Raw genomic sequence first — 18,013 nt, forward strand, 5'->3', positions numbered from 1 at the left:
GTCGGTATCTTCTTCCTCTTTTTGCCTCCGTTCGCGGCCGCCGTTATCGGGTTTGTTCGGTGGAGATTCCCCCGCAACCATCGCACGACCTAGTCAGCTAGTCCCCTCGACCGGTATCCGCGCGTGCCTCCACCGGCCTGTGAACCCGCGCCGACCTTCCCTGTTGCCGCAACCATGCCGGGTCTTGTGCGGCCGTCCCTAGTTCATCGCCGCCATAAGCGGGATCAACAACAACTGCGCACGCACCAGCCCCACTTCCGCCGATCAACAACGCCTTCGAGCTCGGCCGCGGAGATCGGATCTCTAACCATGCGCACCGTTTCTGCCGGGGGTGGTTAACCTCGCGCTTGAAGCTCTCTGCTCGACCATCCTCTTCTCCTCCCTATCTCTTCTCTGCGTCCGAGCTGTGCGCGGGGGGGCTCCCCAACTAATTCCCCACAAATCCTCCGTGATTCTCGTGGATCTACGAGTATAAAATAAACCCGAAGCCTCTCCTCTGCGTTCATCGCCCATTGAATTCGCCTCTACCACCACCTCGCGGCAGCACCTCCATAGCCGATGGTTTCTGCTGCGTCAACACCGGTCGAACAGAGAGGAAAACAAAGAGAAAGAGATGCGGGTGCAGGGAGCCTTGGAATCTGCTGCGCGCCATGCTCATCTCCCTATGAATCCGCCTGGAATTCTTGGTCACGGGTGAATGCTGGGGGGCTATGGGAGCTCGCGCACTGGCAGGGTAAACCCGGAGTCATCTCGTGGACAAGAATTGTTCATCGGTGCTGCGTCACCATCGCCATGGCGCTCCGCATCGACGACCGGGATACTGGTGCCCGAACCTCCGGGGAGAACGCCTCCGTTTGGCTCGCCATGCCGCGACAAATACGTATGTGGCTTCGCCTGGCTGGAATCGCGCTCTGCGCTTCCGGAACCGTACGCCGGTAATCACCCTTCCGCCTGGGTCCGTCGACCGGCCTCACCACCGCAACAGCGCCGGTAAGCATCCCTTTCCTGTGTTCGCCATGGCCTGTTCCTCGTGTTGCGGGCATTGGATTGGTGTTTGGATCACGACAGGTGTGGCAATGCCACCCTCCGGCGAGACCTCCGCCGCGACCAGGACTGCGCTGCCGCTCTGGGTTCTCGGTTGGGGAAGAAGTCTCGGGGTCGTTGGATCTCGTCCAGACGGCGGTGATTAGATGAGGAGATACCCTTTCGGCGATTTGATCCGAACCGTTGGGCAGATCGGATGGCCCATATTGGATCACGTTACATTAAATATCGACCGTTGATCCAGGATCTGGCGGCCAGTAGTACGTACCGGTTCGGAGCCAGGACTTCTAATCTGCATCCTTGATTTGTGATCTGACGGCTGCAGATGGCCCATACCCCTTCGCCATGTCGGTTTTACTAAAGAGCCCCTACCTTTCTCGGTATAAACCCCCAGTCCTCTCTAGGTGTTCACTGAGTCTGGGAAAACTTGTGAGCTAGCCCCTGCACTTTCCAGAAATTGACGCGCAGTTCAGAGGGAGAGAAAAATAGAGAAATAAATAGGGAAATTGATTTTTATATAAAAAAATAAATTCATAAACTTGTTTAATTCATGTTTAATTCATTCTAACTCCGAATTAACCCATTCCAGTTCCTATAATTTTTTAATATTATTTTTTATCATTTAGTGCCACTATTTTGACATAAAAGCCATATTAAAATTGATATGCTAATTAATCTTGTACAAAACACCTAGAATCTTTGGAAATCCATAACTTAAAATCTATAACTCCAAAATTAATAATTTCTGTTCCTGTGATCTTATTTCAATATGTAGATTATTAATATGTATTTTGCATATATGTTTGGTGTAATGTTAATTTTGTTTATACACTGTTTGTTTGTAATGCTACGACTAGCGTGAGGACACGTGTCATCAGAAGAGCAAGTTGGTACCTGGAATCTCAAGTCCCAGGCAAGTTGTGCCCTTGATCACTTCTTTTTACCCAGCCATGTTCTGATTAATCATAATGATCTGCATAGGTTAATTTTGATGGGACCCAATAGGTTACCCTAGTTTGATTATCTTTATACCTTGTTACCACTGAACTTTTTGGGTAGTACTTGCTAGTGCTTTATGTGGTTTTGGGTATGAAGATACATTACTCATGATTATACTTTTGTTATCCGTTGTTATTTATCGTTCATGATAAGATCATTATGTTAATTGGAACATGGAGCGACCACCCGGGAAAACAGTGCTACCACAAGGGTATAATGGGACGCCCTTGGCTGATTAATTAGGAAAGCTAGTGGAGGACTACCTTACCCGAAAGGGGCAAGGGCAGTAGGGGAGTGGTCAGTGTAGGGAGGCCCTCGGGAGGATTTTGCTGCGATGGCGGTCCTGCAAGGGATTCCTGCATTGGAGCTTCCTATAAACTGTAGCGGGTTTTCTGAAGCTAGTGGAACTTTGTAAAGGCCTCGTAGTGTTACCCTGCCTCGCCTCCTCGGTAGAGGTGTATGGGAAGTCGCGATCCCTTGGCAGATGGGTAACATGACTTGTGGGTAAAGATGCGCCACCTCTGCAGAGTGTAAAACTGGTATACTAGCCGTGCTCACGGTCATGAGCAGCTCGGACCCTCACATGATTAATTTATGGAACTTAAATTCAATTTGTCATATGCATTGCATCGCAGGTGATGTCGTTACTTCTGTTCTACTATTTAATTGGGTTGGTATTTACTTATACTTAGTAATTGCTAATAAAATTTTGACCAACTTTAAAAGCAATGCTCAGCTCTAACCATCCTCTTTGGTAAGCCTTACACTTCACATGAACTCCCACCTTTGGCGAGTTCATTCACATTATTCCCCACAACTTGTTGAGCGATGAACGTATGTGAGCTCACTCTTGCTGTCTCACACCCCCCCACAGGTCAAGAGCAGGTACCACAGGATGAGGCGCGTGGAGGATGCTGTGTTAAGTTCGTGAGTGGTCTAGGCCGTCGTCGCCCAGTCAACTTTGGGTTGCTGGATCGTTTCCTCATATGATGTAATTATCTAATTATTTTGTATAGAACTCCTGTTATATAGTAAATATGTGACATTCGATCCTGTGCCACTATGCATCATATGTGTGAGACTTGGTCCCAGCACACCTGGTGTTTATGTTCGCGCCCGGGCTTTGGACCCCTAAAACCCGTGTGTTACAGAAGTGGTATCAGAGGAATGTTGACTGTAGGACGAAACCTAGATAGAACTAGATAACCATTATCTACTTACCTTTGCTACTCTGATTCTTTTCTAAACTTTTCTTAATCTTTTCTCATCTATTTCCGCTTCACTCTGATTATTCTTACCTTTTTCTTCTAAAGACAAATGTGGATTTCACACTTTGAAATCCTGTGCTTAAAGTGACTTTTAGGAATAGGAGACCTACTCTTAGGAACAAAAATAAAACTATTTTTATATATATCTATGAATTTGAATGTTTTGTTCTTATGATACTTGTATGATTTGGATCTTTGATTGAGTGTGATGAGTTGTGGAGTAATGTCCACAATTACATCTGCATATACATAATGCTTATAAAACTAACTAGACAAACTAGATTATCCCTCATTAAAGTATCTAGCCTAGCAATATTCATCTCATCTTGAAAGATTCTATCTTGCACTCATAGATCCATCTTGGCTTTAAAGATTCTCTCTTATCTTAATAGATTCATCTTATCTTCAAAAGATTTTATCTTATTCCAATTTGATCTAGATCCTACCTAATCTAACATTATCTAATCCAAATTGAGTTACTTAAATAAGTTAGATAATGTTGGCGACAAAAAAAAGTTAGGCCATAATTCTATAAACATATCTTACCCTAAATTAATACCTTGGACTAACTCGCCCATAAACAACAACCTAACCTACATCATAGGTTGCCTAATCCATTTGTTCAAAAAGCAAAGTAAAAACTCTCTTCAAACCTACCCACCTCGTGTACCCCAGCTATCCTAACTATATGTCCTTAACTCGGATGGCAACTCCAAGAAGAAAGGCCAAAGAAGACCAACCACGTCAAAGAAGGATAAGCATCAAGGATCAAGCGGGATCACCAGATGAATCAAGATCCACAGTTCTGGATGAAGTCTTTCCTTATTATACTCTACCTTGCCACAACCTATACTTGCCATAACCGTACCTCATCTGACATAATAAATGGCTAGACATACATATCCATATAAAAAAAATTTAAACAAAACTTTGATTCCCAAAACCAAATGAGAAACTAAAATTCTAGACCAAACTTATTGTATCCCTTTTCTTACAAATCTCGAGGACGAGATTTCTGTTAAGGGGGGTAGGATTTGTAAAGCCCAAAATTGGTATAAGAAAAAAAATGAATAAATAAATAAATTTATAAGTGGGTGTTTTGGGGATTCCTTGAATTCCTTCTTATTTTTCTTGGCATACTCAACTAATGGCATTAAATTATGCAAATAACAAATAAATAAAGAAAGAAAGTGTGCATCTCATGCTGATGTCATTTCTGTGATGGATTTTATTTGAATCAAGGAATCATAATTTAAATTGACCTCAACTTATAAATGAAAATATATAAAAGGGGGTTTAATAAAGTCATTCCTTTCTTCCCTAACTAAGCAATAGGGAGAATAATAAATAATAATAACAATAAATAAATAATGTCATTGCAGGTTGTAGGAGTATGATTCACATCATAATTTGTTGATCATTGAAATCTGAAATTTAAAATAAGAAATTAGACATAGTTTGAATCCTTGAATTTGGAACATAAAAATAAAAAAAGGAAAACTCTACCTAGCTGGGCCTCCTACTCCATTTCGGCCCAGCTATGCCTCAAATCACCGCGCGCTGGATGGTGCCCGGTGCTGCCATGCGGGCCCGCGCTCCAATCCTTGCCTGTGCACACGTTTGCTTCCGAACAGTGGATGACAGGTGGGACCCTCGTGTCGGTATCTTCTTCCTCTTTTTGCCTCCGTTCGCGGCCGCCGTTATCGGGTTTGTTCGGTGGAGATTCCCCCGCAACCATCGCACGACCTAGTCAGCTAGTCCCCTCGACTGGTATCCGCGCGTGCCTCCACCGGCCTGTGAACCCGCGCCGACCTTCCCTGTTGCCGCAACCATGCCGGGTCTTGTGCGGCCGTCCCTAGTTCATCGCCGCCATAAGCGGGATCAACAACAACTGCGCACGCACCAGCCCCACTTCCGCCGATCAACAACGCCTTCGAGCTCGGCCGCGGAGATCGGATCTCTAACCATGCGCACCGTTTCTGCCGGGGGTGGTTAACCTCGCGCTTGAAGCTCTCTGCTCGACCATCCTCTTCTCCTCCCTATCTCTTCTCTGCGTCCGAGCTGTGCGCGGGGGGGCTCCCCAACTAATTCCCCACAAATCCTCCGTGATTCTCGTGGATCTACGAGTATAAAATAAACCCGAAGCCTCTCCTCTGCGTTCATCGCCCATTGAATTCGCCTCTACCACCACCTCGCGGCAGCACCTCCATAGCCGATGGTTTCTGCTGCGTCAACACCGGTCGAACAGAGAGGAAAACAAAGAGAAAGAGATGCGGGTGCAGGGAGCCTTGGAATCTGCTGCGCGCCATGCTCATCTCCCTATGAATCCGCCTGGAATTCTTGGTCACGGGTGAATGCTGGGGGGCTATGGGAGCTCGCGCACTGGCAGGGTAAACCCGGAGTCATCTCGTGGACAAGAATTGTTCATCGGTGCTGCGTCACCATCGCCATGGCGCTCCGCATCGACGACCGGGATACTGGTGCCCGAACCTCCGGGGAGAACGCCTCCGTTTGGCTCGCCATGCCGCGACAAATACGTATGTGGCTTCGCCTGGCTGGAATCGCGCTCTGCGCTTCCGGAACCGTACGCCGGTAATCACCCTTCCGCCTGGGTCCGTCGACCGGCCTCACCACCGCAACAGCGCCGGTAAGCATCCCTTTCCTGTGTTCGCCATGGCCTGTTCCTCGTGTTGCGGGCATTGGATTGGTGTTTGGATCACGACAGGTGTGGCAATGCCACCCTCCGGCGAGACCTCCGCCGCGACCAGGACTGCGCTGCCGCTCTGGGTTCTCGGTTGGGGAAGAAGTCTCGGGGTCGTTGGATCTCGTCCGGACGGCGGTGATTAGATGAGGAGATACCCTTTCGGCGATTTGATCCGAACCGTTGGGCAGATCGGATGGCCCATATTGGATCACGTTACATTAAATATCGACCGTTGATCCAGGATCTGGCGGCCAGTAGTACGTACCGGTTCGGAGCCAGGACTTCTAATCTGCATCCTTGATTTGTGATCTGACGGCTGCAGATGGCCCATACCCCTTCGCCATGTCGGTTTTACTAAAGTGCCCCTACCTTTCTCGGTATAAACCCCCAGTCCTCTCTAGGTGTTCACTGAGTCTGGGAAAACTTGCGAGCTAGCCCCTGCACTTTCCAGAAATTGACGCGCAGTTCAGAGGGAGAGAAAAATAGAGAAATAAATAGGGAAATTGATTTTTATATAAAAAAAATAAATTCATAAACTTGTTTAATTCATGTTTAATTCATTCTAACTCCGAATTAACCCATTCCAGTTCCTATAATTTTTTAATATTATTTTTTATCATTTAGTGCCACTATTTTGACATAAAAGCCATATTAAAATTGATATGCTAATTAATCTTGTACAAAACACCTAGAATCTTTGGAAATCCATAACTTAAAATCTATAACTCCAAAATTAATAATTTCTGTTCCTGTGATCTTATTTCAATATGTAGATTATTAATATGTATTTTGCATATATGTTTGGTGTAATGTTAATTTTGTTTATACACTGTTTGTTTGTAATGCTACGACTAGCGTGAGGACACGTGTCATCAGAAGAGCAAGTTGGTACCTGGAATCTCAAGTCCCAGGCAAGTTGTGCCCTTGATCACTTCTTTTTACCCAGCCATGTTCTGATTAATCATAATGATCTGCATAGGTTAATTTTGATGGGACCCAATAGGTTACCCTAGTTTGATTATCTTTATACCTTGTTACCACTGAACTTTTTGGGTAGTACTTGCTAGTGCTTTATGTGGTTTTGGGTATGAAGATACATTACTCATGATTATACTTTTGTTATCCGTTGTTATTTATCGTTCATGATAAGATCATTATGTTAATTGGAACATGGAGCGACCACCCGGGAAAACAGTGCTACCACAAGGGTATAATGGGACGCCCTTGGCTGATTAATTAGGAAAGCTAGTGGAGGACTACCTTACCCGAAAGGGGCAAGGGCAGTAGGGGAGTGGTCAGTGTAGGGAGGCCCTCGGGAGGATTTTGCTGCGATGGCGGTCCTGCAAGGGATTCCTGCATTGGAGCTTCCTATAAACTGTAGCGGGTTTTCTGAAGCTAGTGGAACTTTGTAAAGGCCTCGTAGTGTTACCCTGCCTCGCCTCCTCGGTAGAGGTGTATGGGAAGTCGCGATCCCTTGGCAGATGGGTAACATGACTTGTGGGTAAAGATGCGCCACCTCTGCAGAGTGTAAAACTGGTATACTAGCCGTGCTCACGGTCATGAGCAGCTCGGACCCTCACATGATTCATTTATGGAACTTAAATTCAATTTGTCATATGCATTGCATCGCAGGTGATGTCGTTACTTCTGTTCTACTATTTAATTGGGTTGGTATTTACTTATACTTAGTAATTGCTAATAAAATTTTGACCAACTTTAAAAGCAAAGCTCAGCTCTAACCATCCTCTTTGGTAAGCCTTACACTTCACATGAACTCCCACCTTTGGCGAGTTCATTCACATTATTCCCCACAACTTGTTGAGCGATGAACGTATGTGAGCTCACTCTTGCTGTCTCACACCCCCCCACAGGTCAAGAGGAGGTACCACAGGATGAGGCGCGTGGAGGATGCTGTGATAAGTTCGTGAGTGGTCTAGGCCGTCGTCTCCCAGTCAACTTTGGGTTGCTGGATCGTTTCCTCATATGATGTAATTATCTAATTATTTTGTATAGAACTCCTGTTATATAGTAAAGATGTGACATTCGATCCTGTGCCACTATGCATCATATGTGTGAGACTTGGTCCCAGCACACCTGGTGTTTATGTTCGCGCCCGGGCTTTGGACCCCTAAAACCCGGGTGTTACACTTATTCAGACAATACATAAACTACAGATGCCATGCAGAAGCCACCAACTTGCTGGTGGAGTATCTAGAGTCGTTCGCATTGACTACTTGATCATGTTTGTTTTTGCGCTTATCCTTATAATAGGTTAGAGTACTTGTCTTTTTCTGTAAAGTAGTGGCCATTGGTCAACAAAATATTACCTTTGCCAAAGAATTAGGAGATGCAACTGCATGTTGGTCACTTCTCTCTTTTTCCTTGAAAACCTGAAAGTTCAATTTACTTAGAAACTAGATGAAACACAAGTTGTTATTTATCCTCAAGTAGATTAATTACCACTAAGATAACTAAAAACCATATAGGTATTCACCAAATAGTCACTGTAAGTCGATAACTCTAAAGTCCAAAATAAGGCATGTTGTAGCAAGCAATCATTCAACTGTTTTACTGATATTAGTTCAGTTCTCACTAGCTGATGGGCAGAGGTTTGATCTATGGTGTAAATAGCTATTTTTTCTTGTTTATTTGCGTAGTCGTGATCTTGTTTTATGCAATCATATGTACTTACCATTTTGCATCGTTGGAGGTGCAGATCAGTGGAGTGCACTCAAAACTGAGAATTTTTCCCCAAGAAGATTCTTTATTTGTTTTAACAAACTAGATTCATCCATGTTGTTTGCATACTGAATATTACTTCTAAAGAAACATGTTACATCCATAATTTTTGTTTTGGGCTATTACACAAGAGACCGTTTTCACTGCACTGTTCTATCCAGATTTTTATCGACTACAATTTTGTACTAACCAACTCTACCTACAGAAACAAGACCTGCCTACAGTGACGAACTTGCTTAATATAAAACACACGAGCCCTCTTCATCCACCACCGATGGCGGATGGATGGCATATATGATTCTCTAGGCACCTGTTATGTACTAATTGAATTTTAATTTCAGTATACACTGTGTAATGGTCAAAGGAGAAAACTTGATGAATGGAGAATGTACAAAGATCAAAGTATGGCTAAATGACCTTGCTGGAAGTGAATGGTCAGCAAAGACATATGCACAGGGAGAAAGGTTGAAACAAGCACAGAACGTAAACAGTTCACTTTCTACACTTGGTGATGTCATATGCACTCTTGTAACGAAGACTTCACATATACCCTTTAGGTATTTAAATTTGAGTCCTTTATTTAAGTTTTATTAGTCTTGTAACTCAATTTTGACCACTTGTAGGTCGTTGCTATTTTAAATTATAGGAATTCAAAGCTAACACAATTGCTAAAAGACTCACTAAGTATGTAGTCTTTTGTTTATAGAATGCTATAATCTTATACATTACTTTTATAATTCAATGTTTAAACAATACAGGTGGAGATTCGAAAACTTTGATGTTTGTTTAAATCAGTCCTAACGAGCACGACGTGGGTGAAACTCTTTGTTCAATGAACTTCACGAGCAGAGTACGGAGCATAGAGCTTGGACAGGCTAAAAAACAAGTCGATGTTGGAGAATTGTCAAGATACAAGCTCATAGTATATTATAGCATTATGCCGATATATGTATGTGCAAATATAATACAAATTTTGAAGTTTACTAAAACATAACTATCTAATGGTTCTGCTAGGTTGGGAGAGCCAAGCAGGATAGCAAGAATAAAAATGCAAATAATAAGAGTATGGAAGAAAGGATACAAGCACTTGAAGTGAAGAATAAGGCCAAAGACATGCTCACTCTGAATCTCCAAGAGAAAGCAAACCCAACCCAATATCTTGTTGTAAACTTAGAGAAATAAGTGACATACTTCCTTCATATTTAAATATATTAAATATTCTAATTCCGAATAAAACAATCATATAACTCAGATAAATACCATATGTAATTATAGCAGCAATGGACAGTAACAATTCTAGAACATGTAAACATGTAAAATAGCTGCTCAGGTCCATTTCAGAATTAAACATGGCTTGCAGATAAAGAAGGCAGAATTTGCACATAAACACTATTGTTTATCTTAAAATATTGCTCTCAAAATAGTGGGTTGCTGCACTAGACAGCCCTCCAACGCAAAAGGGTGATCAAAGATCCTCGACTGACGTGACAGTCCTATCTTACCAAATCAGGGTCTTAGATCAGATATAATAAGCCTAATAATCAAGTATAAATACTAGTAGTAAGGAGTTGTGTACTAAATAAAATAACAGAATTTAATACAGGTAAACAGCCTCTATAAATAGAGATATAATTAGGCACAAATAATATCAATGCTGAAAATAACAACACACTAAAACCCAGACTGTCACGTCGTCTCACTACACCGCTATCATCATTGAGCAATCAACTCTGCCCACAATAGTGCAATCACACCCAAGTATTTAATACTAGCAGCTTGCACAAAATTAAATAGAAAATAAAGTGAGACAACGAACAACTCACATCATGCAGATTGTCTACGTGGGAAGACCAGCTCAGCGAACACAAGGTTCTGTCCCAAAAAACCAATTTCGCCGCCCACGTCTGGGCCTGCACGGTGGGAGGTTGACGGAAATACTAGAGCCGCTGCCGGAGCCGAGGGAGACGTCCACGACACCAGCCCGAGAAGAGGAACACCGCGCAGCAGAGAGCCCAAGCACCAGGCCACGGTGGACAGAGATTAGAACAGACAGAGCACCACACAGGTGCACTGGAAAATTAACGGAGCACAGTAGAACCTCACTGCGCACGAGCAGTGCCAACTCCATCTTCTTCCACCAGCAAGATGAACACCAGAACACCAAGAATCGACGAAATCGATTCAAACCGTGACTGGAGGCGAGAGGGGAAGAAGAACAGAGAGCTGGCGATTTTCTACGAGAGCCTGAGCAGGGAGCAAGTCTCCATACTTAAGGAACCGAGGGAGAAACGGTTGCAGAAGGGCGGTGTGGAGATCGGTGAGCGCAGAACTGCTAGTTCGCAGAACGCCGCCGCCAGCCCCTGTCTTTTCTCTGCTCGCTCTCCGTTACGAGCACCGCTGCTTCTACCCTAGGGATGAGCCGACCGGTGGGCTAGCTCGGCTACCAGGCTTGGTAGTGGCCCACCTGGCTGGCCTCCCTCTTTGTCTTTTTTTATATATAAATAAAGTGAAAATCACTTAAAATGGACAGCAATCCCCACCATTTAATTTTCACTCTTATTTTCTGATCAATGTCATTGAGCTCCCGTACTGTTTATATACTACTTTTTGGCAGAGGTACTTGTTAGGTTTGAACCAAAGCCTATCCCAGTGTACTCCAACCCTGCACGAGTAAGCGGAGGACTACGCCTTGATCCACAAACTCTAGTGTGAGAATCTTCGCACAAAAGGCACATAGTACTAGGCAGATTATCTGCTTCTCTTACGGGGCACGGCGTTACGGTCATGCCCTTTAATATCTATTCATGAGCTCACTAGAGAGAAAACCCCATTCTCTCCCGGACTACGACCCCACAGTCAGCTCATATAGGTGAAATCATTAAGGAAATTCTGTAGGACAATTTCCCTGCTTATAGCATTGACTTCATTAAGAGCATATCGCTCAACCTGCCATATAGACAGAGCACAACAGCTCATGAGACTCTTTGTCTTTTGTGCTCTTGGTTCCACAGTGCTTCGTTTCCTAGAGCCTGGATCTCGGGACCTCCGGTCACACAGGACAGTTATCCGCAGTTGAAACCGCTAAGAGGGTACGAGTCCCATTCCCATGCACGCTGCTTGGATTGGCTTTTGAGCCAGTCCTTTGGTGAAAGGATCAGCAAGGTTCCTTTCAGACTTGATGTAATCTACGGTTATTACACCCGTCTCTCTAGCATGCCGACATGAATCAAGTCGTCTTTTGATATGCCTCGAGGATTTTTGGTTGTCCTTTCTACTGTTCACTTTCAGCAACACAGAAGTGTTGTCACAGTATACTAGGACAGCCGGTATCGGCTTTGCTAGCATTGGAAGGTCTGGCAACAGGTCTCTCAACCATTCAGCCTCCAATGTTGTTGAATCAAGTGCAACTAATTCAGCCTCCTTGGTGGAACGTGTCGACACTGATTGTTTAGATGATCTCCATGACACGGCCCCACCAGCTAAAGTGAACACATAGCCACTTGTAGACTTCATTTGATCTGAGTCAGAGATCCAGTTTGCATCACTGTATCCTTCAAGTACTGACGGAAATCTGGTATATTTAATACCAAGATTCATCGCTCCCTTCAAATACCGAAGCACTCTGTACAAGGCTACCCAGTGTCTATCTCCTGGACTGGCCGAATAACGAGCCAGTCTGCATACTGCATATGAGATATCTGGTCTAGTTGCACTGCTCAAGTACATGAGAGATCCGATGATCTGCGAATATAGTAGCTGGTTCACAGGCTCGCCTTCATGTTTACTGAGCGTGTAGGATGGATCATAGGGCGTGGTGACTGGTTTACAGTCCATATGTCCAAAGTGAGTCAAGACCTTTTCCACATAATGGTATTGTGACAAAGTAATCCCATCCTCACCCTTTATTAGCTTGATGTTCAATATTACATCAGCTTCACCCAAGTCCTTCATGTCAAAGTTCTTGGAGAGGAATACTTTTGTCTCCATGATAGCCTCCAAATCGGTCCCAAATATCAATATGTCATCAACGTATAAACACATGATAACACCTTTGCCCCCAGAGAAACGATAATACACACACTTGTCGGCTTCGTTTACACAAAACCCGGCAGTGGTCAGAGTATTATTAAACTTCTCATGCCATTGTCTGGGAGCTTGCTTAAGACCGTATACGGATTTAATCAAGTGACACACTTTGCTCTCTTGTCCTTTAACCATAAATCCTTCTGGTTGCTGCATATAAATTTCCTCTTCCAGCTCTCCATTTAGGAATGCTGTCTTTACATCCATTTGATGGACAAGAACTTTATAAGCAGCCGCCAGCGCTAAGAGCACATAGATTGTGGGCAATCGAGCCACCGGAGAATAAGTATCAAAATAATCCTCCTCTTTCTTTTGAGTAAAACTCTTAGCCACAAGACGGGCCTTGTACTTTTCAATAGTACCATCGGGTCTCCTCTTCCTCCTAAAGATCCATTTACAGCCCACAGGCTTGCAACCAGCTGGGAGATCAGTTATCTCCTAGGTTCCGTTCGAGATGATTGAATCCATCTCGCTACGGACAGCCTCCCTCCAGTACTCTGCATCCGGAGATGTATATGCCTCTGTGAGGGAGCGTGGTTCTTCATCCACTAGATAAATAATATAATCATCACCCAGAGACTTTTCAGTCCTTTGTCTCTTACTCCTCCTTAACTCCAAATCTGGAGTCTGGTCATTGACACTCGAGGGCAGAGAATATGTCCGAGATGGACCATCTGGGGCTACTACTTCCTTATCTCACATAGGGAAGATGCTCTCAAAGAATGTCACATTCCGAGACTCCATTATTACGTTTACAGCGACTTCGCTCGTCTCGGAACGGACCACTAGAAATCTATAAGCTGCACTGTTATGTGCATAACCCAGGATGACACAGTCTATGGTCTTAGGGCCTAGCTTTCTCTTCTTCGGCAACGGGACATTCACCTTTGCAAGGCAGCCCCAAGTCCGAAGATGCGAAAGATCTGGCTTCCTTCCTTTAAATCCTTCATAGGGTGTGACCTCACGGTTGCGAGGTGGTACCCTATTTAGGACATAGCACACCGTGAGTACTGCCTCGCCCCACCAGATGTCAGGCATCCCCAAACTTTGCAACAAAGCATTAGCTAAGTCACACACTGTTCGGTTCTTCCTTTCAGCTACCCCATTTGACTGAAGTGAATATGGAGTGGTGGTTTCATGAATGATTCCACACTCTTTGCAGTACTCATCAAAAAGGTTGGAAAGGTATTCACCTCCTCTATCAGACCGTAGCCTTTTAATTTTCTTGTCTAGCTGGTTTTCAACTTCAGTCTTATAGATCTTAAAGTGTTCTAGTGCCTCATCTTTAGTTCTGAGTAAGTAAATATAACAGAATCTGGTAGCATCATCTATCAAGGTAAGAAAGTATCTTTTACCGTCTTTTGTGATTATACCATTCATCTCACAGATATCTGAGTGAATTAGTTCTAAAGGAGTGGTACTTCTGCCTTCAACCGTATGAAACAGTTTTCTAGGCTGCTTAGCTTGCACACAAATACCACATTTTACACCTTTAACATGTTTATATTCAGGAATTAAAGTCATGTCATTTAATCTCTTAATGGCCTCAAAATTCACATGACACAAACGGGAATGCCATATATCATTAATGGAATCTTTATTGCAGACCACATTAACATGGTAAGAAGAATGATTATTCAAAACAGAAAGACGGAACAAACCGCCTGACTCATATGACTTTCCAACAAAAGTACCAAACTTAGATAGTACCACTTTATTAGACTCAAACACTAATTTGAGACCCTATCGACATAGCAGCGACACTGATATGAGGTTCCGGCTCATCGAGGGCACATAGAGTACGTCCTTCAGCACGAGCGTCTTTCCTGAAGTTAACTTCAGGTAGACCTATCCAGTACCTCGAACTGCTGCCGAAACACCATTTCCCGTCAAGACTGGTGCGCTGCTGAATTCCTGGAATGAAGAGAACATGGATCGATCAGCACAAATATGAACAGTAGCACCGGAATCCATCCACCAGTCATCTGATGGACTTGCCATAAAGGTCTGAGGTGCATACCCTGGGGTGGAGTTAACCACCACATTCCCTTCTTTGTGCTGAGGTGGAGGACCTTTTCCCTTCCTAAGTTTGCACCTCCGAGCTGTATGCCCGGAGACACCACAAACGTAGCAGATAAAATCCTCCTTTTTCTTCTTCATATTTTTGGACTTAGGTTGGTTCAGATTCTTCTGTGGAGAGTTCTTCTTCTTCTTCTAGAATTTTCTATCTCCACCCTTCTCAACAACATGAGCCTAGAGTTGCTGGGATGGCTTGTTACTGGACCTTGCACGCTCTTCCACATTTATCGCAGCTAACAACTCAGTGAGAGTCATTTGCTTCTTCATGTGGCAGCGTGAAGTTACAAAGTCTCACCAAGAAGGCGGGAGCTTTGCCAGTATTGCATTCACCTGAAAACTGTCTGGTAGGACGCAGCCATATTGGACCAAGTCCCTAACAAGGAGTTGAATCTCCTGTAGCTGCTCCATAATAGACCTTCCCTCAGCCATTTTATAGTTGAGGTAGTTTTCCGTTGTGAATGACTCATTGTCATTGTCAACTTCAGAGAACTCGTTCTCAAGTTCAGTCCATAGACCCTTAGCGAAGGTAAAACCAGAGTACACGTCAAATAAGCGGTTCGACAAGATGTTCAGCAGATGAGACAAGCATGCCTCATTGGCTTCATCCCTCTTGGCCTTCTTCGCTAGTGCGGCGGCCTTCGCTGCATCATCAGAATCATCTGATGCAACCCGAGGAACAGCCGACGTCACTACCCAAAATAATTTTAGGTCAGTGAGCCACATGCGAGTCTTAATCTGCCAGCGCTTAAAGCTTGCGCCGTCGAACGCTTCAGGCTTAATGACATCACAACTGGAGGCCATTATACGAATTGGTTTTCTGGATTGTTGTAAACTTAGAGAAATAAGTGACATACTTCCTTCATATTTAAATATATTAAATATCCTAATTCCGAATAAAACAATCATATAACTTAGATAAATACCATATGTAATTATAGCAGCAACGGACAGTAACAATTCTAGAACTTGTAAACATGTAAAATAGCTGCTCAGGTCCATTTCAGAATTAAACATGGCTTGCAGATGAAGAAGGAAGAATTTGCACATAAACACTATTGTTTATCTTAAAATATTGTTCTCAAAATAGCGGGTTGCTGCACTAGACAGCCCTCCAACGCAAAAGGGTGATCAAAGATCCTCGACTAATGTGACAGTCCTATCTTACCAAATCAGGGTCTTAGATCAGATGTAATAAGCCTAATAATCAAGTATAAATACTAGTAGTAAGGAGTTGTGTACTAAATAAAATAACAGAATTTAATACAGGTAAACAGCCTCTACAAATAGAGATATAATTAGGCACAAATAATATCAATGCTGAAAAATAACAACACACTAAAACCCAGACTGTCACGTCGTCTCACTAGACCGCTATCATCATCGAGCAATCAACTCTGCCCACAATAGTGCAATCACACCCAAGTATTTAATACTAGGTGATTGCACAAAATTAAACAGTAAATAAAGTGAGACAACGAACAACTCACAACATGCAGATTGTCTACGTGGGAAGACCAGCTCAGCGAACACAAGGTTCTGTCCCAGAAAACCAATTCCGCCGCCCACGTCCTGGCCTACACAGTGGGAGGTTGACGGATATACTAGAGCCGCTACCGGAGCCGAGGGAGACATCCACGACACCAGCCCGAGAAGAGGAACACCGCGCAGCAGAGAGCCCAAGCACCAGGCCACGGAGAACAGAGATCAGAACAGACAGAGGACCACACAGGTGCACTGGAAAATTAACGGAGCACAGGAGAACCTCACTACGCATGAGCAGTGCCAACTCCACCTTCTTCCACCAGCAAGATGAACACCAGAACACCAAGAATCGACGAAATCGATTCAAACCGTGACTGGAGCCGAGAGGGGAAGAAGAAGAGAGAGCTGGCGATTTTCTGCGAGAGCCTGAGCAGGGAGCAAGTCTCCATACCTAAGGAACCGAGGGAGAAACAGTTGCAGAAGGGCGGCGTGGAGATCGGCGAGCGCAGAACTGCTAGTTCGCAGAACGCAGCCGCCAGCCCCTGTCTTTTCTCTGCTCGCTCTCCCTTACGAGCACCGCTGCTTCTACCCTAGGGATGAGCCGGCCAGTGGGCTAGCTCGGCTACCAGGCCTGGTAACGACCCACCTGGCAGGCCTCCCTCTTTGTCTTTTTTTATATATAAATAAAGTGAAAATCACTTAAAATGGACAGCATATCTTGTCATGGAACCAAACCCAATAGATATGCAATCAGGATTTAACATTAGGCTATCCATCATTATATATGCAATCAGGACCTACCAACAACTATGTGTGGTACACATAATAGAAGGTGTTGTTGTCTTAGAATCGGTACACATGAATTTTTTGTCCTACATGCAGCCTGGTGATCGGGAGTTGACCGGATGAATGAACCACAGCTGTGTTTACATTAATGGTAGCCGTCATGTTTGGTGCTTCTCCAGTTGCAGAGAAATGTTTGGTCCTCCGGTTACAGTGAAGTGGTTCAGTATGTAATATGACTGATTTTCATCGACTACTAGGGAGCAAGGCTTCCGTCCCCTAATTTCATGATCAGTTTCCTAAGAACCGGTACTAAACTTAAGGAAAGAAAGCCCGGTCAACTGTTTTCGGTACCTGTTTTAACTGCTCAGAGCTTCAATATTGCAATCAGTACTAATGGCAAGGCTTCAGTGAAGACGCAAATCGGTATTAATACTATTAGTACCAGATGAAACCACTCATCGTTAAGCCTTACATTATTATCGATTAGAATTACTAGCTGGTACTAATACTCCTACTGTATAAACCCCCTCCTTCCTCGAGTTGGTGCCAAGAACACAAATGAGCTCTTTGTTCGTTTTGCCATAAGCTAAAAAGACAGGAGGTGCACTTCATTTTTTCGAAAAAAAATGTTGAAGATTTTACTCATTTAAGTACAAAAAAGGCTAGCAAGTTCATCCTCTTATATAATAGAGTTGAATAGTTCTTTTCTTTAGATTTCTTGATATTTATGGTTGATTGTATAATTTATGGGAAAATTAGTAAGTTTGCCCTCTTATATGTGTTGCAATACGTATGGATGTAATAGAAATTAGTAGCAACCCAGATTTGA

This window comes from Zea mays, chromosome 7 (genome assembly GCF_902167145.1).
Source record: "Zea mays cultivar B73 chromosome 7, Zm-B73-REFERENCE-NAM-5.0, whole genome shotgun sequence".
NCBI classification, from domain to species: domain Eukaryota; kingdom Viridiplantae; phylum Streptophyta; class Magnoliopsida; order Poales; family Poaceae; genus Zea; species Zea mays.